The sequence below is a fragment of the Vulpes lagopus genome, chromosome 8, assembly GCF_018345385.1.
Source record: "Vulpes lagopus strain Blue_001 chromosome 8, ASM1834538v1, whole genome shotgun sequence".
In the NCBI taxonomy this organism is placed as follows: Eukaryota; Metazoa; Chordata; class Mammalia; order Carnivora; family Canidae; genus Vulpes; species Vulpes lagopus.
The window spans coordinates 91,495,455-91,519,580 of NC_054831.1; positions in this window are offsets into that span (position 1 = coordinate 91,495,455).

The window sequence follows — 24,126 nt, forward strand, 5'->3', positions numbered from 1 at the left end:
TAGAAATATTGAAACAGAAGATGTGGAGGGCTTAGGGAGTATATTGGCAGGAATGTGACCTTTCAGTGTGAATAGGTCAGGGCTCATTCATTCACCTGGGCAAGTCAGGGTTCAGGATATCTTGGTTATACAACAAGTAGTTATTTTTAGATTTCATCTCCCAACACCTCATATTTTCCTTGCAGTCAAGTAAATGGAGACTGAGCTACAGACATGCAGTGCAGCATCATGCTACATCCTTATCATTTGTCTGATTTTTTCATGATTCCTCATTTCCACATTATAGTGCAGTAGGACAGGGATAGAAGAATACAGGTTCTTACTTGTAGACGTTGCTGCTCATGCCCAAACTGCCTGTTAATTTCCCTGTTTGTCTCCATAAAAATAGAATTCTTGAAGGCCCAGGAAGAAGAGAAGAATCAAGTTTCCGTTGATTTGTCTAGTGTGGTCTAGCAGAAGCCTCCATAGCCCAAAGTCAGGGTGAGAAACCAAGTCTAGAGAAACAACATCATGCCTCTCCTATTCAGTAGAACTGTAAATTCAATGGACCCTACTTCTCTAGCGCCCCTTCAAATGAAAGCTCCTCTTAGCCTAACACAACACAGCCACAGTTCCCTATAGAGTTCTATAAGCTATGCTTGTGGGCACTGCAGTCAGTCCATGGTTTTTACACCTCAGAGGTCCCCTTGGTGGTCACTCACATCATCAGAACTCCAGGTAGATTTAGATTTTACATTAATATAATGGAAAATAGGGCCAGATCCTTTTCCCAAGTTTTGAGTGTTTGGCCTTCAATATGAGGGCAGAGAATCAGAGGTAGAATTCAAGACTGTGCTACTATTAGCCTATCCTCCTATCTTGTGTAAGGGCTTATGCATAAGAATGCCATGAATAGTGGATATTAACATCCCCTTTCAGGCTACTGTATGGTCCAAGATGAGGCTTTAAAACTCATTACATAAGGAGAAAATTAACACTGAGAGAGAAAAATTTCCCTTCTTTTTACATCTCCAAACAGCTCAGTTTCCAAGCCTTCTTTATTTTATCCATAGTCACTGAGTAAGTGGAGACCCAGACAGGAGGAATAGATTACATTGCTTCATGATTCTTTTCCCTAGCTTCCCAGCAAGCTGTAATCTGCCTTTAAAACATGGGACAATTTTTTAAATACAAGAGCAAAAGGAGTTGTGGTATACTGAGCTTCATACAAATTCCCTTATGACTCTTAAGATTAGGCTTTATAGTTGAGAGTAGATCTTCTTTCTCTGATATGGTGGAATGACTAATGACAATCTGGTTTTAGTGCCTAATTACTTCAGATTAAAATGCCTACTGTGAATCAGAGGTGATGAGGCTCCTAATATTTTCTTCATTTTCCCAACCATTTTTATCTTGGCCCTAAGATATAATAGTATGAGGATGTCAAAGAGGAAGAGAAAAGTGTTTTATGTCATGCAATAATCCTAATTTCCCAGAATTTTCTGGAAAATAACCTGGGTCTGACTTTACACAGAAGATCTGTATGGAGATATTGTAGAACAGTATAGGTTTGTTTCATATATTCTCCTTGAAGAAGTCTTCATTTTACAGACCTCAGTAGGGGATATCATGCCAGGAAGGATATTTTATGCCTAACTGTGACCCCTGTGACCTAAACTAGACTAAGTCAAGGGCCTGGCCTTTTATAGGTCATCATGACAATCTTTGTTATCTCTTGAACCAAAGGCTGGAATGAATATTAATTTTTAAGCCTCAGTTCCTCAGATTAACCTGGTTACATCTCTATAATCAGGATTTTAGAAGCAAGTGGTATGAGACCAAGAAAAAAAAAGCTTCATACTTTGGCTATAAACATCTTTCCTGGGCTCCCCAGATTTCTTTTTTTTTTTTTTTAAGATTTTATTTATTTATTCATGAGACACAGACAGAGAGAGGGGTAGAGACACAGACACAGGGAGAAGCAGGCTCCACGTAGGGAGCCCGACATGGGACTGATCAGGCCCTGGGCTGAAGGCGGCGCCAAACCGCCGAGCCACCTGGGCTGCCCGATTTCTTTAATCTAAGTTTTAACTAATATAGCACCAAATAATTGTTTCATCCATTGTCCTCAATCCTCTTCCAATCCTTCATTCTGAGACCTATTCTCAGGCCAGACAGATTCATGTATAATTTGGAGGATGAGAAAATGGTTGAGACCGACAATTCCGAGTATGTGATGGCAATTTTTCAATCTAGAGCTTGGTCTGGGAGACTAAACTTGGAGAGGAATCCTGATGCTATTTCTCTCCCTTTTTTCCCCCCAAGACATATTGGAGCCACGAGCCACCAACATTCCTAGTGTCCTGGTAGTAAGTGCATCACCTCTTTACCTTGACGGCTCAGTAGAGAAGTGACTCCATAACTGTTATCAAGGTTCCTGTAAGACCCTCAGTCTTTTTAGCTTTGCATGGCTGCTGCAATTGGAAACCAGAGTGTTCCTATCCTTCTTCAGTGAAAAGCCTTCTTCAATGAAACACATCTTTCTTAACTCTTCCTCCAGTCTTGGCTTGATTAGAAATTTATCAATAAAATACTGAATCTCACCCTGCCCCAGGATGGATCCCCAGAACTTGTGCAGTCTAACCATAAAGACCAGGATCTAAACACCCCCCCCCCAAAAAAAACATGTGGTGCACTGTGCTTCCACCACTCTGCACAAGTCCAAATCTCCTCCTTGGTGCAGTGGTGGACCACTTCATCCTGTCCACCGATGCCCTCCCTCCTTATCAGGCAGACATGCTTAGCAGTCCCTTTCAAAGTAGGGAGAGTTCACTCACACTTCTGCTTTATGCTCTTTTAGAAAAGGAGAAAAGGAGAAAGCTCTTTTCTCTCCATGTAAAGTTCTTTCAGTGAGGTTAGAGCAATTTTCTCTGACTTCTTTTAGAAGAGTTGGCAAAGCAAGACTACTTGGGCCCCAGTGTGTGGAAGCAAAAAGGAGGATGAGTCTTTCAGTTTCTACACAAAATACAGAAGAGCTGACACCACCACCCCCAACCCTAATCCACTCCCAATGCGATGAGGTCCAGACTGATGTAAGGCCCAGGGCCACATTTCATCTGGAAACATTGTCTTCACACCTTCTCCTTTCTTATCATATACTTTTAGTTGTTTATCTCTCTGCCATAAATATAGTTGTAAAATGGGAGGATTTTGTGAAAGATGAAGACATTGCATAAAATGAGAACCCCCAAATTTAACTTTGCCAGGAGGAGGCAGTGGGCAGACACAAGACATCTCAAAGATTTCCTTAAAAGGTTTTGTTGTCCTTGGCTTGTTGTGATCCAGAAAATGAGGTTAAAAAATAATCTGGCAAGACCTAGAAAGGTTAGAGGAAAGGGTATGAAATTCTATTTCTTTGACTTCAGTATCAGACCACTGTGCCCTTAACATCCTGTATGAGGTCTCTCCCAGGGACAAGAGAAGAGATTAATATTCATTTCATCTGTTGATTCAGGTGTTACAAGGGCTGGCTAGTATGGAGATGGAGACATCTAACCAACCACCTGTGCCTCAAGATTAGGACAGAGCATACACCCTTTTAAAAAAGGTTTTTATTTTTAGGTAATCTCTACACCCAACATGGGGCCTGAATTCACAACCCCAAGATCAAGAGGCACATGATCCACCAAATGGCCACCCAGGTCCCCACAGCACATACTTTCAAGTAGCATAATGACCATTGCCCCTTCCTCGATCTATGTGAGTCTGGCCTTTATGACTAGAACAGACCATTGGAAATTGTCTTATAAAAACAGATTATTATAAAAACAACTTCTGTTGATGATATTGTGGTGAAACAGACACTCTCATAGATTGGTTGTGTGAATGCAAATGGATAGTGAGATGCAGAGGAGGGGCGGGGGAGAAAGAGAGAGAGAGAGAGAGAGAGAGAGAGAGAGAGGTACACTAGCTCTGTCCACTGAAAGGGCCTAGCATTAATGGCACACCAGTATCCAAATCATGATTCCTAAATACCATGCTTCATTAAAAGAAAAGAAGCCAAGGATCCCTGGGGAAATGGCCGATTCTGGGGCTGGGGCAGTAAAGTACAAGAAGAGCTAGAACATCTTGCCATACCAGAAAATAAGGAAGTACTCAAAGAATGATGGGGCACTTTAAAAGTCAAAGGAGACAGGGAGATCTCTGGGTGGCTCAGCGGTTTAGTGCCTGCCTTCAGCCCAGGCATGATCCTGGAGTCCTGGGATCGAGTCCCACATCAGGTTCACTGCTGCGTGGAGCCTGCTTCTCCCTCTGCCTGTGTCTCTGCCTCTCTCTCTTTCTCTCTCTGTGTGTCTCTCATGAATAAATAAATAAAATCTTTAAAAAAAAGTCAAAGGAGACAATTTGAAAGGGCTGCCATTAGCAAAATATGGGAAAGTTGGAGCATAAAAATGAATAATGGTAGTAATGGAACACAATTCATAAAATAAAATTAGAATCCATGAGTCCATACTGTTATAAACAGATAAATAACGTAGAATAAACAGGGGAGAAGGGAAAGCTCTTTCTTACAGTAGAATGTCAATTAGTAACTATACAAAGAACGATAGATCCATCATTTGGCAAATAGTCATTTAGCAAATATCATAACAAATATGTTTAGGTATGAACTGTCAACGGATCCTAAAACTAGTAAGTGCAAGTTTGAAGAGGAAGAGGCTATTTACAGAGTCTCAAACTATCTCCCCACAAGGTCCCTATTAATTACAAAAGGCAAAATACTAATTTTGCAATAAAGAAAGCTAAGCTGGTTCACATCTCTTTAATCAAGTGATTACAGTTAAAAGCTCCAAGAAGAGGGGATCCCTGGGTGGCGCAGCGGTTTGGTGCCTGCCTTTGGCCCAGGGCGCGATCCTGGAGACCCGGGATCGAATCCCACATCAGGCTCCCGGTGCATGGAGCCTGCTTCTCCCTCTGCCTGTGTCTCTGCCTCTCTCTTTCTCTCTGTATGACTATCATAAATAAATAAAATTGAAAAAAAAAAAAAAAAGAAAAAAAAAAAAAAAAAAAAACAAAAAAAACTTTGACTTTAAAAAAAAAAAAAAAAAAAAAAAAGCTCCAAGAAGAGGACAAATAGAAACCTCGTGCCTCTTTAACATGACGCACCAATAAGAACTCAGCATCACTTCTGAAGGTATTTCTGCCCAGATGCATTATATATATCAATTCTAATCCATGAGAAAACAGTAGACAAATCCAACTGAGAGACAGTCTACAAAATAACTGACTTACACTCTTCAAAAATGTCAAGGTAATAATAGACAAGGTAAGAGAACTGAGAAAACCTTATAGATTAAAGACCAGAGACATGATTATTATTAAATGCTGTGGAATTTTGGACTGGATCCTGAGGAACCAAAACAAAATAAAACAATTTGCCATAAAGGACATTAGTGGAATAACTGGCAGTATCCGAATGAGCTATATAGATTAGAGAGAATTATATTAATGTTAATTTCCTGATTTTGATAATTGAGCTCTTGTTATGAAAAGAAATTGTCCTTATTTTTAGAAAATATGCACAGAAGTATTTAGGAGAAAGAACATGATGTCTGGAATTTGACTCTGTAAGTTTTCTCTTTTTCCTCCCCATCTTTTTCCTCTGATTCTTTCTACTCTTCTCCCCTTCCCCTTCTCTTCTTCCAGTGTTGTTGGAGTGATGCTCACCAGAACCTCAAGTACAGGATACAAATGGAAAAGAACAAGTCCCTTCTCCCTCCTACAGTCTCCTAGTCTCCCTCTAACACTCCCCAATTGGCAGAGTTGGCTGATTGCTCAAGCAGCAATGGGATTTGCATAGTCCCAACCCTAATATCACAAATCAGAGTACTGAAGGGTGAAGACAAGGTGTGAAAGACGTGTTTCCATTCTCTTAAACTTTCAGAGCTTTGTGGGAGGTGTCTTCATGATTTATACTCCAGTATAAGAGACTCAGCCTTGGTGGGGGAGTTTCATGTTGCTTATTCAGTATACAGAACTCTGATCTCTAAGCGCTCAGAATTCCTAGTGTCATTTCTTAAAAAGGACACTTTCATCCATAGGAAGTGAGCTGTATGCTTTATTCTCATAGTGAGAAGTTTCTATAAAATTCTCAGCAAGTTTTTCACAGCACCGGTGTTGGGACTTTACTTGAGAATCAAGTATTACAAGCTCCTTATCCAGGGAAGACTGTTTAGAAATCATCTACCTCTTTCCTCCAGAATTTATTAAATGTAAGATCCTTCCATTGCATAGTGAGTGTCTCTCCCTCCCAATGGCATAACCAAATCTCTCTAAATTTGACCTTCAGGGCTGAGATGTTTTTTATTTATTATTATCACTATTTTAAATAGGTGATGACTTCTGGAAGAATATCATCAAGTTAAAAATCAGCAAACTGGGGCAGCCCAGGTGGCTCAGCGGTTTAACACCTGCCTTTGGCCCAGCGCATGATCCTGGAGTCCCGGGATCGAATCTCGCATCAGGCTGCCTGCATGGAGCCTGCTTCTCCCTCTGCCTGTGTCTCTGCCTCTCATTCTCTCTCTCTCTCTCTCTCTCTCTCTCTCTCTCTCTCTCTCATAAATAAATAAATAAATAAAATCTTTAAAAAATAAAGAAACTGTGTGGTTTGGCTTTTATAGATCTAGTTTGAGAGCAAATTCAATACAGAATTGGGAGAAATAAAGTTTCATATTGCACCTTCTACTGTTCTCCCTAATTCCCCAAGGATTTTTCCTCATTGTCTCAAGCCCTGACTTGTAGAAAATACTGGCAAGAAAGATCAGGATTCTGTGCCTCAAGGAATGTCCTTATTCTTTGAGATTTTCATCTACTTTACAGTCATGCTTAATGGCAGAGAAGTGTAGTCAGGACACCTCAGGGGAAGGGATTGCTTCTTGCTACCTGCGAAGCCTATCAGATCTGTCTAGGCGGGGTCTTCAGACCCAGTTCTTAGCATGAGAGACAGTCTGTGAAGAATACTTTAAGAAATTATGTATGTCCAGGTTTTCTGCCGCTCAATTAAAAGACATCAGATTATCCTGTCAGAATCTGAGCCTCATACCCCCTCATTGTGGTTGCTGTTATCTGCTGGGTTTTCATTTAGGCTTCATCTTTGGGCTGTGGGTAGCCATGCCAAGTCAGAGTCTCCCAAGTTAGAGAGGGACCCTAAGAGATTATCTAATTCTACCTCTTCCTTCCCGATGGGCTAAATTTAACTCCTCAGAATGAACCCCAAGTCTTTTCTGATGAAAACCTTCGAAATACTTTAACAGTCAGAGTGATGGGAAGAGATTACCTGAACGTCAGAGAAATGAAGACTCCTACTCTATATCCTAAACTATTCTGCATTCACCCAGAAGGCTGGGTTCTGTTTTACTTTTACTCTGTTATTTCTGCCCTGCCTTTGTGGTAGAGATCTGATATAGATCGGCCTAAGAGAACAAGGAAAGGGGAATCCTCATAAGGCCACTTAGGAGCTCCTTAGCACTACTGGGTATTGTCTGTGAGACCCAGAGCATACCTGAGAAACCAGAGTGGTGGGTGGGTTTTGAGTCCAGTGGGACAATCATTTCTACACCCCTCTCACTTATGTCCCTGGTGCCTCATCAAGAAATGAAACTTCTAGTCTGTCCTTTCCTTCCCTCCTTCCTTCCTTCCTTCCTTCCTTCCTTCCTTCCTTCCTTCCTTCCTCCCTTCCTTCCTTCCTTCAAGTAAGCTCTACACCCACCATGGGGCTTGAACTCATGAACCCAAGATCAAGCGTTGCATGCTCCATGGACTGACCTAGTCAGGCTCCCCCTTCTAGTTATTTCTTCATTAACTTAGGAAGGGCTTACTATTTGTCCGGTAAGTGAGATGTAAAACAAAACAATCAATATACACCTAAAATTGAAGCTGGATCCTTAGAATTGGTTGCCATTACTGGCTTTCTTTTTTCCTCTCAGTCTTCACAGCTAAACTCCTTGAAGCATCACTTGCACTAGAGACTGGAGTTAAGGGTTCTCCTCCTAGGTGATTTATAACAGTCCTCTGGGCCCCTGCCTCCCAGCATCCTTCTGGATCAATCAAATATCCCCTCTGTAGAGCTGCCCTGAATAGGTTTGCTGCATTAAGAAGCCCTGAGACACTGACACTGAAAACATGTTTAAGCTTCATTTCCTTCTATTCTTCCTCTTAGAAAACTAACATTTCACAGTATGTCTCTTCCAGATATTTATAACTAACTTAATTTCTATCATGACATGACAATATATTCCTTATCCTTTCTCTCCTTTTCTCTGGCCCTTAGTATTCTAGCTCATATTTTCTTAAGCTTTGAGATGCATTGTAAACCTTATTCCTATCTCAATCCCCAATGGAATATTTATATTTGACTCTGTTCCCTGAGTTGAGTTCCTATTTCTGCAAGAATTTCTATTAGACTTCTTGGTTGTGCTCAGGGATATACTCTAACTACACTAAAATCACAAAATGTTTAATCAGTAGTTGTCTTTACAGGCATCTGTTATCCCCTCCTCTGTCCAAAGACTGGACTTTGGTGCTTGAAAGCTTTACATCTGACTATTTATCTTGCTTAAATCAGCCCAGGTTTTGGTATCATCAGGAGAGATCTCTTTAGTCTACCTTCTAAGACTCTGGAATAAAGAGAGCCCTAAATATTAATGAAAAGTCTGTTCTCCTTCAGAGTTTCTTTCTTCTAATGTGTTGACTCTCCCAAAATACAGCCAGTCAGTAAAAGACTGAATAAAGAAAATGCACACTTCGCTTAGAGGAAAGCTGTAAACCAGGAACTAGATTAGGTAGGAAATGAAATACAATCTTCTGTCTCCTCCGTTGGACTCCTGAGGTCCTGCTCCATGGTTCTTACAGGACATGAGGGCTCAATTGAGCTGAATGGCTGGGTGATTTTCTTAGCGCTGTACCTGGTCCAGTAACAATTTTCATTGTTGATCAATTCTATGAGGTAATTATTCTTCAAAGAAGTACATTTCAAATGTCCTATAGAGATTGCTTATGTAGGGGAGTTTATTTTTTATTTTTATTTTTGTAGGGGAGTTTAAAAACAGCCAGACTCGGCCTTTTCTATCCTTCCCTTCACAAATCTCACTGCTTGGGCATTGTTGCCCATCCTTGCTAAAAGGAAATAATACCTCAGGTATGGTATAGTAAAGAGCATCAGGAGTACGTTCTCTGGAATGGGAGAGAGTTCCCTGAAATTAGGCATTTAGGAAAGTAGCCTTCATAAAAAGGACAGTGAGAGTAAGACCAATCAGAAAGTCAAGGTAAGCAGACATAGCAAAAACAAGGTAACCATGTGGGCAGGTTTACTGCAAGATCCAGATAATCATATAGAACATGCTGTGTTTTTTACGTGTAGAAAGAAGTCTTTTTAAAAAAATATTTTATTTATTTATTAGAGAGAGAAAGAGTGAGAGGGGGCAAGCACATAAGTTGCGGGGAGACTCAGAGGGAGAGGGAGAAGCAGGTTCCTCGCTGTGCAGGGAACCTGATGTGGGCTCCATTCCAGGACCCTGGGATCATGACCGGAACTAAAGGCAGACATGTAAGTGACTGAGCCACCCAGGCACCCCTAGAAAGAAGTATTTTAGTTAGAATCTCCTGCTCATATTTATAATAGTCTTTTAGGCCTGAGAATCAGTATTTCTGATTTTAAAACTTCTCATATGCTTCAATATATGAATCACTCTTGGTGTAAGTGCTGAAAGTTAGTGATTTTTTATTTACCTAATGACTTAAAAAATATTTTTTTTTTTTAGTTATTTGACAGGAAGAGAGAGAGAGAGAGAGAAGCAGGCCCCCAGCTGAGCAGAGAGCCTGGTGTGAAGCTCCATCCCAGGACCCTGGGATTATGACTGGAGCCAAAGGCAGATGCTCAACCAACTGAGTCACCCAGGCACTCCTATCTAATGACTTTTTAAAATACCAGTTTTTATATTGAAAATTGATTCATTTGCAGTCTAGTATTAATATGAAAATAAAAGAGGCCAGTTAAATAGCTCTTTCTTATTTCAGGCAATATAATTTCCAAAATAAAAAAGCTAAAAAAAATATTTTCCATTGACTCCATACTGAGAGACATAGCACATATTGAATATAGATTCCTTTGATTAGATATGGTGAAATGCAAACCTGGGGCTTTGAGTAAAGAAATGCAGCAGTCTACCTTAGGGGAAGTGACTCCATTCCTGTTTTCCTGAAACATCAATAAAAAATCCTCTTGTTTGCAGCAAAGAGAATGTAGCCATTTAAATTAAGTTGATCTGGGGAGACAGATGAACTTGCTCTACACCTAGCCTGCCTGGGGCAAAAGATATATCCAGCCAGAAACGCTGAGAAAACAGCAGGTTAAACAGGTAAGATAAGATTTACAAGCTGGGTCAGGTGAGTGCCAAGGTTAACCAGAGACTTGGCAAAGAGATTAGAGAGTTTAGTTGGAATGGAGGGAGGGGAACACTAAAATGGACCGTCTTATGGGTATAATATTGATATGATCTGAGCCCTGAGAAATCTTACCCTAATGTTTGACTTAGTTTTGCCTGTCCCTTACCTTACACTCTATGGCCAATCTCATCCTCAACACCCCTTACACCTGTGGTTTTCCTTCTCTCACATGTGAAGTGTTCCTTCCCCATTCAGGAGGAACAACTCATCCTAGCAAACTTTGCCCACTCAAAGCTAATTTCAAATGATTATCTTGAAGTATGTTTACCGGGTTTCTGGAATGTAGAGGCATCAGGGGGAGAAACTAAAGTATACACACCTCTCTACTCCTTCATTTCCAAGGGGAATTAGACAGGTGGTGATTTGGTGATTCTCAAAGAGGAGAAATCAGAAGTCCAGGAAGATACAGGCAAATATTTCTATCTGTCGCCTAACCCTTTGTTTTCCTTTTCAGGGAATGAAAAACAAGTGACCTCTGAAATATACTTCATTCTGAAAGGATGGGTGGATAATTATATGTAACCTCAATGCCTGGCATCAGGGCCATGGTGGGCATCATAAAAAGCACCAAGTCTTCCCACATGGGTTTTCTGGGTTTTAAGAGAGACTTCATGTCAGACAATACCAGAGTCTCAAGGATGTGCAGATCAGAGTGGAGAGGGTAGGGTTATCTGCTCCTGCTTTCTCTTTCCTTCCATTCTAGGGAAGCTCACAATTTCCTTTTCTAGCACCAAAGCACAGACTTTCTCCTTGCTGAAAGGACCCTGTTACAGTGTCAAATTTTTCCTTACTTCCTTGTCTACCACCTGAAAATGACTTTCAGACAGTGTTGTCCTAAGAAAGCAGATGCTGTCTGAGTGTTAGGGAACCTTGTTCTCTGTCGCAGACTTGGTCTCTGCCTGCTTCAGTGACACTCAGAGTATTTCACACAAATTCCTCAAAATAGGCCAGATTGTACCTCTTCTCTCTTTTAAAACTTATATCACTGATACCATCTCAGTTACGCTTGGGTGAAAGTATTTTATATCAGGTAAATAACCTCTGGCCATTGACTATTTGAATGTCTGAGAGGAAAACTCTGTCTAGCTTTCTGAAATAATTAATAAGCCTCCTTCCTCATTAGGAGAGCAAAATACCCCTTTCAATTCTCATAGATACAATTGGTAGGGATGATTTGCTTCACTGTCTTGCAAGAGAACTCTAGCTACACATAGTAAAAACAAAGGCACAATCAGAGGAAGGTAGAAATGAGAGAAGGGCATCAGTTACATTGGGGTAGGATTTGTTAGTAGGGGCATGAAACAAGTGAGAAATCTAGCACAGGGATATCTTTGAGAACAGTGACAATCTTTTCCTTGCAGACAGCTTGCCCTGAGGCCTAGGTATGTTTCCTCATGCCTTATAGCTTTCTCTCCTCCGATGTCTAAGAAGCCTTGTCCTCACTGTTGTCTACCTAGAAGGCAGGGGGTTTATTGGCATCAATCCTCCATCCCTAGACCTTGTTTTCTTTGATGGCTGTGGTTTCTTTTTCTGTGGACAGTGGCCTTTTCTCCTGTCCTAGGATGTTCAGCATTTTATCTATTGAACAGAAGGAGTAGCTCATCCAGGAATCCTCCAGGCTCAGGACATTTCGTTGGATTATGCCTGTGATCAGCAGCAGTCTCATGAAGGAGCCTAGGGAGGCTGATTCTTTACCCGGTGGGTTAATTCAAACCTCAGTTCTTGAAGTTCTTGGTCATCCTTTTTGTTGGGTTGCTGAAGTTTTCCATTAACTGTGTTACTGAACTTAGAAGAAATGAGAGGCACCCTGGGGAATCCCTTGGGGTCTAGACATAATCCGCCCTGTCCTCAATGCGTAGTAGCATCCTGCTTTCCCCTAATAACAGAGAACAATGACCCTGTTTGTTGTCTCGGTGACATGACAATCCTCAAATGGCCAGGTGACAGTCTAATCTTCCAGTTCAGTGAAACCATTATGTCATGTGGTAGAAATACTGTCCCTTGGAAATTAAAACTTTAAAAAATAAAATCACAGTTTAAATTCATTGGGAGAGAAAAACCAAAATTATCTAAGTTGGTCATTAACATACTTTTGTCCCTTACTTTCCAAAGGTGACTATTCTGGTTTTGATTGAAACAACATATTTTGACTGCTGGTTCAAAGTATATATCATATCTTTAAGGAAACCATCATACCTTTGGAGGGAATTATCTATTAGGAAGTACCATAACTAAGTCCTCAGAAAGTCCTGTGATTATCTACAGGACTGAGTGTTTTCTAGGTAATGAAATATGTCAGAAGAATACATGAATTTCATGAATGTGGCCCCAATGACACACTTTATTTCCCATGGATAAATTTATTGGTAGCTGTAGTAGGCTAAATAATGGTACCCCAAGATGTGTACCTACTAATCCCTGGAACTTATTAATGTCTTACATTATATGGCAAAAGGAATTTTACTCGTGTAATTAAGTAACAGATCTTAAAATAGGGTGCTTATCCTAGGTTTTCTGGGTGGTTCTAATGATGTGACCACAGGTATCCTTATAAGAGGGACATACTAGTATAGGAGAGGAGAGGTGATGTAATGATGGAAGAAAAGATTGGAGTGATATACTTCAAAAATAGAAAACGTAGTCATAAAGCAAATAATGCAAATGGGCCACTAAATGTTGAAAAAGGCAAAGTTAACAGATTCTCCTTTCGAAGACTCCAGAAGGGACCAATCCAACCAAGACCTCCAGAATGGTAAGAGAATACATGTGTGCTGTTTTAAGCCTTTAGTGTGTGGTAATGTATTACAGCAACAATAAGAAACAAATACAGCAGCAATGTTACGTGTAATATTAAGATGCCAAATAAAGCATTAAAAGTGGTACCTATAGAGGCACACTTCATGCAGGTATGAGAAATCTGGTCTCAGAATATCTACGTCTTCTAATGAGGACAAATCATTTCCCCTTCTCTTAGAGAAGGGGTTAAATGAGACCAACTTGCCACCAAGTAGCAGACTGTTCCCCTCTGGAATAATGTTATTACAGGGACTCAGCATCAACTTCTACAGGAGAGTGGATTTTCAACAGTAGAGTTAGCAAGATCATGCCTGGTGAAATCCACCATGTTGAGCCAAGGTGTAATTTTCATTCCTACAGCCAGAGGCAGCTTTAACCTGACTACAGAGTTAACTGTCAACTTAAAATAAGTTCACATCATTTTAAGAAGGAACCAAGAAAATATAAAACATGATTTTTAATTAATAAATTTTATGTGCATATTTTATCACCACAATATATCTGGAATAACAGAATCTGTCTATCCCTTGCATTTAACTGGAATTTGTTTTCAGTCTAAAAAAATAAGATTTCATTTCAATTTACAGATTTGTAGGTCTGAGGAGACTATAATAGTAAGAGTTATTTAGGGAAGCTCAGGTTAATAGGCATTTATTGAGCCTCCTGAAGGCAAAGATATGGATAAGACATGTTCTCTGTTCTTAAGGAACTTTAATATAATGAGAGATACAGATCATACAAACAGATAATTAAAACACGAGGCATGCTGTAGAAGTGGTGTGCACACAAGGCCACCAGAGTATAACAAAAGGGTACTGACCCACTTCCTCCATCCATACAATAATAAAGTACTGATGGAGGGAAGAGGTGTAGTGAATGAGCAGAAGAAAAACGTTTTCCAAGTAAATAGAAGTAGATTTAAGGTATGAGGGAGAAAGGGCAGGGTTACTGCAGTTTAAATTAGCACTTAGGCAAAGGTTGAATCCCAGCAGGTATATGAGAAAGTAAAAGCTCTCATTTTGTCCTGAAGGCCACTGGTTCCTACCATCTTTGAATTTGAAGGAATTCTTTTTCTTTTTCTTTTTATTATTTTTAATTTTTTTTAAATTTATCTACGATAGTCACACACACACAGAGAGAGAGAGAGGCAGAGACACAGGCAGAGGGAGAAGCAGGCTCCATGCAGGGAGCCCGACTTGGGACTCGATCCGCGGTCTCCAGGATCACGCCCTGGGCTGCAGGCGGCGCTAAACCGCTGCACCACCGGGGCTGCTCAGAGGGAATTCTTTTTAATGTCAAAACTGGAATGTTTATTGTCCGTTAACTGAGAAAACTCAGAGACAAAAACTTTGTTTTTAAAATAAAAATAATTAATAGTGCTTTCAAATTATTTTTTTACGAATCTGAACTTCAAATAAATACATATGAACACTTTTGCTACCAATATGTGGGAGCTATTTCCTGTCTACCAAAAATGCATGGTACATGTAGAGATTAACTGATCTCTTTTACCGTAGTGCACATTAAGAGATAATATTTAATGTTTGGAGGAAGTAAGCATGGTGTCATGGGAGTCAAATAGGCATTCTCATTCTGCTATCCTTCGGCATTAGGAAATTTATCCTCACCTGAAATATGGACCAAAAGGTCTTACGTAGGTAAGATTTTTAAAGGTGTAGGTATAACCTATGACCTAATGATATAAGGCGGAGGGAGAGATTAGGAAGAAAGAGTGTCCTTATAAGAGGGACATACTACTACAGGACAAGGCAGTGTGAATCCCAGGTTATAAGATGATGACAAGGGGATGGTTGAGTCACTGAAAGAGAAAGAAAGGAATGGGCTGGACCCCAAGGGGTTGGGAAGAGTGGGCCGCTTATTAGGGATGACAGTGAATACCTACTCCCGATCAAAAATGAATTTGATCTACTTAGCAAGTTAGAGCATAATAAGAGTAGAGATATGAGTAGGAAGGCCTATTTTCTAAGTTCCGAAAGAGGAAGAATGAAGGAAGACAATGTAAAAATAGTGCCCGAACATTACTGTCAATACCATATACTTTATCAACAACAACAACAAAAAAACACTGATAAAATCAGAGCATTTTGACAATATATTAAAATGTTGATGGTTTCATTGGTATTACCAGTCACATGTCATAATATGAGGCAAAGAAATGGGCTCCATTTTAAGTCCCATTTTCTTTCTTTTTTTTTTTTTTTTTAAGATTTTATTTATTTATTCATGAGAGACACACACACACAGAGAGAGAGAGAGAGAGAGAGAAAGGGGCAGAGGGAGAAGCAGGCTCCATGCAGGGAGCCCGACATGGGATTCAATCCCAGGTCTCCAGGATTAGGCCCTGGACTGAAGGCAGCGCTAAACCGCTGAGCCACCCGGACTGCCCATAAGTCCCATTTTCTAATCAATACCAACTTCCTGGTGTTATGGAGGTTAAGAAAGATCCTTCTACAAAATACTCGTATCTCTTCAGCTACTAACTACCCCTTGCCTTTTTTTTTTTTTTTTTTTTAAGATTTATTCATGAGAGAGAAGCAGAGAGACAAGCAGGAGGACAAGCAGGCTCCATGCAGGGAGCCCGATGTGGGACTCGATCCCTGGACTCCAGGATCACAACCTGGGCTGAAGGTAAGCACCAAACCACTGAGCCACCCAGGGATCCCCAGCCCTTGCCTTTTTCCTCTCTTGTCTTTCCTTCGCTGAGAGCAGAGGCAAAAAGCACATACGTTATTCACCTGAGGCTTATGAAGGTAAGAGGTGTTGGGAAGACAATACCAAAGTCCCATTCAGTTTAAGGAAGTAGACTGGAGAAAATTTTACATCTTTGCCTAATCACATTATAGTGATGAATATCCTTTATTCCACATGTAACTAATCAGAAAAAGTTTCTAGTTAGTCTTAACTCCTAGAAATACCTAGGAAACAACTCCATGAACAGATAATTCCTGGGAAACTCAGCCCATCTCCTTAACTCCCTATCCTGGGCAAAGCATCAGTCTAGTCTCTGTATCTATGAGCTTGTATTTTGTTGTATTTTCTTTTGTTTTTTAGATTCCACATATAAGTGAGGTCATATAGTATTTGTCTTTCTCTATCTGACTTATTTCACTCAGCATAATGCTCTCAAGTTCCATCCATGTCACAAATGGCAAAACGTCATTTTTTATGGCTACATAATACTTTAGCATGTGTACCACCTTTTCTTTATCCATTCACCCATCAGTGGACACCTGTTATTTCCATATCTTGGCTGTTGTAAATAATATAGCAATGAACATGGTGGGGGGGAGGGATACTGGGGTTTTTTTAGGGTCCTTAACAGAAGCAAAAAAAAAAATAGTTCATTATTGTAGCACAGTAAAACTATAGTTGCAACTGCAGAATCAATATTGGATATTGTGTATGTAATTTAAAACAAAACCTAGATTGGGTTTTGAAGGTCACAAATATATAAATACACAATATTCAATCAAGTAGAAAATAAAAAGTTAACCACCTAATTAACATAGGCATTATTTTTCCTTTATGGATGTCTTACTTCTTAGGTTTCTACTATTCAAAATTTCATTACAATCCCATTTAATCAAACATTTAATTAAATTTTTTTTAAGATTTTATTTATTTATTCGTGAGAGCACACAGAGAGAGAGAGAGAGAAAGAGAGAGAGGCAGAGACACAAGTAGAGGGAGAAGCAGGCTCCATGCAGGGAGCCCCATGTGGGACTCGATCCCAGGACTCCAGGATCATGCCCTGGGCCGAAGGCCAGCACCAAACCGCTGAGCCACCCAGGCGTCCCTAATTAAATTCTTTAAACATGTGGTTTGATTTTAGGGAATTCCACTAGGAATTCCAGAGTTGGTATGATAAATATCTTCAGTTGAAGGCATTTGAAAGTCAATAAAAATAGAAGGAAGGGTGCCTAGGTGGCTTAGTAGGTTAAGTGTCAACCTCTTGATTTCAGCTCAGGTCATGAGACCTGAGGGTTGTGAGATTGAGCCACCAGTTGGGTGCACTGGGCATGGAGCCTACTTAAGGTTCTCTCTCTCTCCCCCTCCCTCTGCCCTTCTTCCTGCTCATGCATGCACATAGGTGCACACATGGGCATACTCTCTCTTTTTCTCAAATAAACAAGCAAACAGGGGTAGCCTGGGTGGCTCAGTGGTTTAGCACCGCCTTCAGCCCAGGGCATGATCCTGGAGACCTGGGATGGAGTCCCACATCAGGCTCCCCGCATGGAGCCTGCTTCTCCCTCCGCCTGTGTCTCTGCCTCTCCCTCTCTCTCACTGTCTCTGTGTGTGTGTGTCCTTCATGAATAAATAAATAAAATCTTTAAAAAACAAACAAAGCATGAACACACTTTCTTATATTTCAAGGTTAACTGCAGTTACAGTAAGAGAGGAACCAAAACATTATTATAGGAATTTAGAAGAGAACATTTTGAGGAGTGTCTAGCTGGCTCAGTCAGTGAAGTGTGTGACTCTGGATCTCAAGGTAGTGAGTTGGAGCTTCATGATGGGTGTAGAGATTACTTTAAAAATAACATCTTAAAAAAAAAAATAGAGAACACTTTGAGAAACATTTAATTGAGACTTAACAACTGAATTAGATGACAAGTCATGGGGCTCCATCCCAAGTCAGCTGATATCAAATATCTGAAAAGTGAGGCTTGGCCACTGAAATTGTAAAAAAGTTCTCCAGGAAGACTTGAAAGGATCTTAAGTTTGAGAACCACTCGCTTAAGTGATAGCATTTGTGTGTGATGTTTATTAAGCAGGTAAAAGTGACAGGTTTAAAAAAAAGGGGGCAGAAAGGCAATTTAGTGGGGAAAATGTCTAGAATGAAGGCAAAAACGCATGTGGTTTTATATTCCCAGGGCTTGTAACCACTAAGCTAAAGCAGAACTTTCTTTAGTAGACAAGGTGTAGCCACTTCAGCTTTTTCATTGAAGAGTAACTGTTTTTGTGGTTTGGAGGCAATCACTGGTTCAAGAAGGCTTAGCATTTTATAGTGGACAGACTGCAAGGCATGTTGGAGGGGAGACAGGCTGAAGAACTCTGGATAGGTAGAGCATCTATTCAAGTACATTAAACCATATTAGAAGTAATGCTGGGCCAGGTGATGGCAATTCCTAAGAGGCTGGATTTGAGAGATAGTGTGCTTTGGGAGGTATTCCATTGTCCAAGTTCCATGAAAAATTTTGTTGGCCCTCACTTTGTAGCTCAGCTAGATACCAGAGGTTTTCTGGTGAGCATGGACTGGGGAAGGGGAAATAGTGTTTAGCTCTGACACATATTTAGTGACCCCCTTCAATACCTTAGAGTGTTTGGGATGCCTAGGAAGCCAAGAAAGGAGAAGTTAGAAAACTTTGGGGAGTCCAGGGCTTCTTCAGCAGAAGAGTTCTTAGACATTTCAGAAATTGGCAAGCACATAAAAGGAGCAAAAAGCCAGGCCACAAAATAGGAGTTATAGGAATTTAAGAACGAGTCCTCAGAGGAGGTGATACTTGCATTCTGATAAGCCCTGAAAAAATTAGACAAATGGAGTGTGGGAATGGTTTGTGTGTGTGTGTGTGTGTGTGTGTGTGTGTGTGAATCATGGAGAGGTAAAACAATGAGAACAACTCTGTCAGATAAGTAATGCAGAGGCCAGAGAGAATGGCAGGTTCAGAAAGCCTGGAGTAGTAATTTTTAAAGAAGGAAAAGCTATAGCTGCTGTTACAGAAGACACAGTGGGCAACAAGTAGTGAGAGATGGATAGACAGGTACACCTGACAGAGAAGCCAAGAAGCTGTGCATTTTGAGTAATTCTTACCCTGAGTCAGTAAGAATCTTCCTTTTCTCACTCCTAAAATGTGGATCTAAGAGTTCATAGTGAGGATTCAACAGGAGAATGAATTCATGGGAAGCATTTTGTGTGGGCATTGGCATGTAGAATTACTCAATACAGGCTAGCTCTTATTATCTTTATTACTATTTTTAAAGATTTTTATTTATTTATTCATGAGAGACACAGAGAGAGGCAGAGACACAGGCAGAGGGAGGAGCAGGCTCCATGCAGCGAGCCCGATGTGGGACTCGATCCTGGGACTCCAGGATCACGCCCTGGGCTGGAAGGCAGACGCCCAACTGCTAAGCCACCCAGGCGTCCCATCTTTATTATTCCTTATTAACTTTCTCTTGATGCAACATCTTTAAGGTTTGAGGGTTAATTTCTATTGTCATTTTTTGAAGATTTTAAAGGTCTCCAGAATCCCCCCAAATTTTTATTTCAAACAGCTGTAAGTTTTAAAGAAAAACACATATAATTCATTTCAGTAAATAAAGGAGCTTCAAAAGGCTGAAATTCAACATGAACAGTTCAAAATATAATAAGGCTCTGGCCTTCAAGATCCACATTCACTACAAAATTACACATTCAGGGCAGCCCCTGTGGCTTAGCGGTTTAGTGCCACCTTCAGCCAGGGGTGTGATCCTGGAGACCCAGGATCGAGTCCCACATGGGGCTGCCTACATGGAGCCTGCTTCTCCTTTTGCCTGTGTCTCTGCCTCTCTCTCTGTCTCCATGTCTCTCATGAATAAATAAATAAAATCTTTAAAAAAACAATTAAAAAAAACCAAAATTACACATTCACTTACTAAATTTTCTCTATTCTTCTATTTCTCATTCTTTTTCTATGCAGGCGCTTATGTCTAAATTTTTTTTATAGTATGCATGGCTCTTGCTACTTTTTTCCCCTCTAACTTCCACAGGTATGTGTTTTTCTCACTTTTCCTGCTGTTTTCTTTTTGTGTTTACTTTTCTGTTTCTAACACAAGTCTTGCCCTGGTGACTCCTAATCCCCAACTTTCTCTTATTTCTTTTGCTTGTCAGCCACGAATAATGAAAAGCCGACCCCCCAATTGTATTTATTTTATTTTATGGGATGCCTGGGTGGATCAGCAGTTGAGCATCTGCCTTTGACTCAGGGCATGATCCTGGGTGCCTGAAAAAGGCAAGAGTGCAAACAGCATGCCACTCAACTAAATGTCTTTTGCTTTGATATCCAACCAGCCTTATTTGTTTGTTATTTGTGACTTTTTAGTAAATACTGATTTGTTGAAAAGCAGATTTATGTTATTCCTTTTTCCTAAATATCATTTTATTTTCTATATATTCCACATTTTGAGATCAAAGTTAGCTACCGCTTAAACAATGGGAAAAAAAAAACAAAGGAAATTGTTGGCAGTGCTAAGGCATTGAAAAGTAAGAGCCTTTATCTTTTTATGTAATTCCCTCCTGTATTATGCAAATCAACTATATTTTTACCTCTTTGGGTTAAAGTATGGTTTATAGGGGATAAATTGGGTCAAAGAAATGGAAATAAAGTTACAATTTCCATTTTAACTTGGAATGAACCTCCTAAGAAAGGAGGAGGTTCTTTCTTAGGAGGTTCATACGATTTTTTTTAATGTTTCATTTCAAGTGTACTTCTCTAATGAGACAAAAATATCTTTCATATACTATTCCCTTCTGCTAGCTTCACCGTAAAGGAAACTGTTCAGAAATCTATTGGCCCTGTGACCATGCATTCTTAGAGTTTACCTGTAGTTGTGTTTCTGCTTTTAATGAGGGCCACAGTTCTTAGGTTTATCCTGGGATGGAGATCTCACAGCAGGGACCACAAACCCATCCATAAAACTCCATCCATAAAACCTGTTGTCAGTCATGTTCCTATTTGGAGGGGTGTCATTTATAATTCTAAGAATTTTTTATAGTTAAAAGCAGAGAGATTTTAGTGCGATCTTGTACCCAGCAGAGGAATCTCTTCCATAAAACCACTGATAATTCAATAATGCAATGAACTGTTACACGAAGAAGCAAAATTCCTCCTACCAGGGAAATGTTAATGCACCAAGAGACCTTTTTAGTGAGTTCAAAGGGTCACAAGATGAATAATAATAATAATAACAATAATAAACAGCTGGTAATTCTTAAGTACTTACTGTGTGGCAGATATGGTGCTAATTGTTGGGAAACTATTATTATTCATCCCATATTAGAGATGAGGGAATGTTCTGGCTTCTCCTAGGGCATGTGGTTATATGGTGGGAAAACTGGATGCCAGCCCAAGCACCAGAAAACAAAGGATCCCATCTTAACCATCCTACTATATGCTTTCCTGCTGAGCCCAAATCAGCTTCCTTTAATCCTCATTTAGTCTAAATTCTCCTTTTAGGGCAACCAGAACATGTTTATAACTTTTCTTTTATGTAACAAAAAGAATATTAATTGAGCACCTCCTAGATGTTACGGTCCTCCAGCTTATAATACAACAATGACAAAGGAAGATTCTGCTGTTTTTATGGTGTTAACTCTCTCTTAAATGGTGTGAAAAGACCTACCAGATACTTAAGGATTTTCCTTTCTTCAGACCAAATTTTCCCGCTTCTTTCAAGCATTTATTGGAGGACAAAATTTCAAATTCTTATTAATCCTGGTAGTCTCTGTCTTCTAAAGATACTTCCATTTGCAAATATGTCTTTTAAAATGTAACCACCAGGGACGCCTGGATGGCTCAGTCCGTTGAGGGGCTGCCTTCAGCTCAGGTCCTGATCCCAGGGTCCTGGAAGTCCCTATCAGGCTGCCTTCTCCGCAGGGAGCCTGCCTCTCCCTCTGCCTCCCCGCCTCTGTTTCATGAATAAATAAATAAAATCTTTTAAAAAAATAAAATGCAACCACCAGACCTGAACACAATAATCCACATGCGTTCTGATAGGTCTGTTAAAAGCAAGGCAACAGACCCAAAATAGGGTCATTTACGCAAACCCCAGAGCAGCAAACCAAGACCTAGGGTTCCGCTCTCCCGGAGATGGCCTCCTCAGCCGCCCAGTCAGGACTCCCTGATCTCAGGACTCCCTGATCAGCCCGAGCCCGGGGCTTTGCCTGAGAGACGCTGCCCTCCCCTAAAGCAGAGCGACCTGCTCTGCCCCCCCCCCCCCCCCCCGCACCTGCTCCTGCGCCTTTGTTCCCGCTCCCCGCCCGGGCTGAGACGCTCTTTCCCGCCGCGCAGCTGCTCTCCGCCCCGTTCCACCTGCCCGGGGGGCTCTGGCTCGACTGGACCCCATTTTGTCCAAACGAACCCCTTGAACTGCGGAGCGCCCCAAGTGCCTCCTCCCACGGTTCTGGAGACACAAGAGGAAACCCAAGGAGCAGGGTGGGGTGGGGTGGGGGGGACCGGACGAAGCACCTGCCCAGCCCCTGGCTCGCAGCTTCTCGCGCTTCTGGCCGCAGCCGGAGGTCCTGGTCCCCCCGTGGGAGCCCCGCTCCGCCTCTCGTCGGGCCCCCGGGCTCTCCCGGAGCATCTCCCTTGCCCAGCGGGATCCAGGACCGGGGCCGCCTGGAAGGGATCTGGGTTCGGGCTGGGCCGGGTCCGCCTTGGAAGTGTGCCCAAGATCGCGAGAAACCACCAAGGAGCCGACACTGATGCAAACACACGAGGGTTTATTAGCAAGCTCGAGCTTGGGTCCAAGTATACCAGTCCTCCCTACAGATGAGGACCTCCGTCCCCCTTACAGATGAGGACCCCGCCCTCCTTACAGATATGGACCTCCATCCCCCTTACAGATGAGGACCCCGCCCTCCTTACAGATAAGGACCTCGTCCCCCTTACAGATGAGGACCCCGCCCTCCTTACAGATGAGGACCTCGTCCTCCTTACAGATGAGGACCCCGTCCTCCTTACAGATGAGGACCTCCGTCCCCCTTACAGATGAGGACCCCGTCCCCCTTACAGATGAGGACCTCGTCCTCCTTACAGATGAGGACCTCGTCCCCCTTACAGATGAGGACCCTGCCCTCCTTACAGATGAGGACCTCGTCCCCCTTACAGATGAGGACCCTGCCCTCCTTACAGATGAGGACCTCCGTCCCCCGTACAGATGAGGACCCCGTCCCCCTTACAGATGAGGACCTCGTCCCCCTTACAGATGAGGACCCTGCCCTCCTTACAGATGAGGACCTCGTCCCCCTTACAGATGAGGACCCTGCCCTCCTTACAGATGAGGACCTCCGTCCCCTGTACAGATGAGGACCCCGTCCCCCTTACAGATGAGGACCTCGTCCTCCTTACAGATGAGGACCTCCGTCCCCCTTACAGATGAGGACCTCATCCTCCTTACAGATGAGGACCTCGTCCTCCTTACAGATGAGGACCTCCGTCCCCCTTACAGATGAGGACCTCATCCTCCTTACAGATGAGGACCTCGTCCTCCTTACAGATGAGGACCCCGTCCTCCAGGTGGGGGCAAGGGACGTCTCCTCAAGATCCCCGGTTGAAGGCCTGCCAGCGCGTCCGCCTAAGCCGATGTCGACCCAATACAGATTGGAATTCCTACAGGTAAAAGTACAGTGTAGAGCTCTCAGAGAATATGCGCGCAAAAGGTGGAAAAAGTTGAGTGCACTCACCACACGTGAAACCTTTCGGATGGGGTCCTGGAGGTCTCTTGGATCCCTGACGAGCCCCCATATGTTGTGCCCAAGATTGGGAATCTGAGAAACCACCAAGGAGCCCACACCGATGCAAACACACGAAGGTTTATTTGCAAGCTGGAGCTTGGGTCCAAGTATACCTGACACAGCGAAGCAGGGACTAGGACCCGGAAGTGGGTTACAGCTGGGTTTTTTATACGCTGGTCTAGGGGATTTTCAGAAGGGATGGAGGAATTTCTCAAGTTCCGTTTACATTCTGATATGGGGCTTAAGGGCATTGAGCTCTGTTCTCATTCTAATATGGGACTTTCTACCAGGGTGTGGGCTCTGTTGTCTTTCTGATATGGGATTCTCTGCCA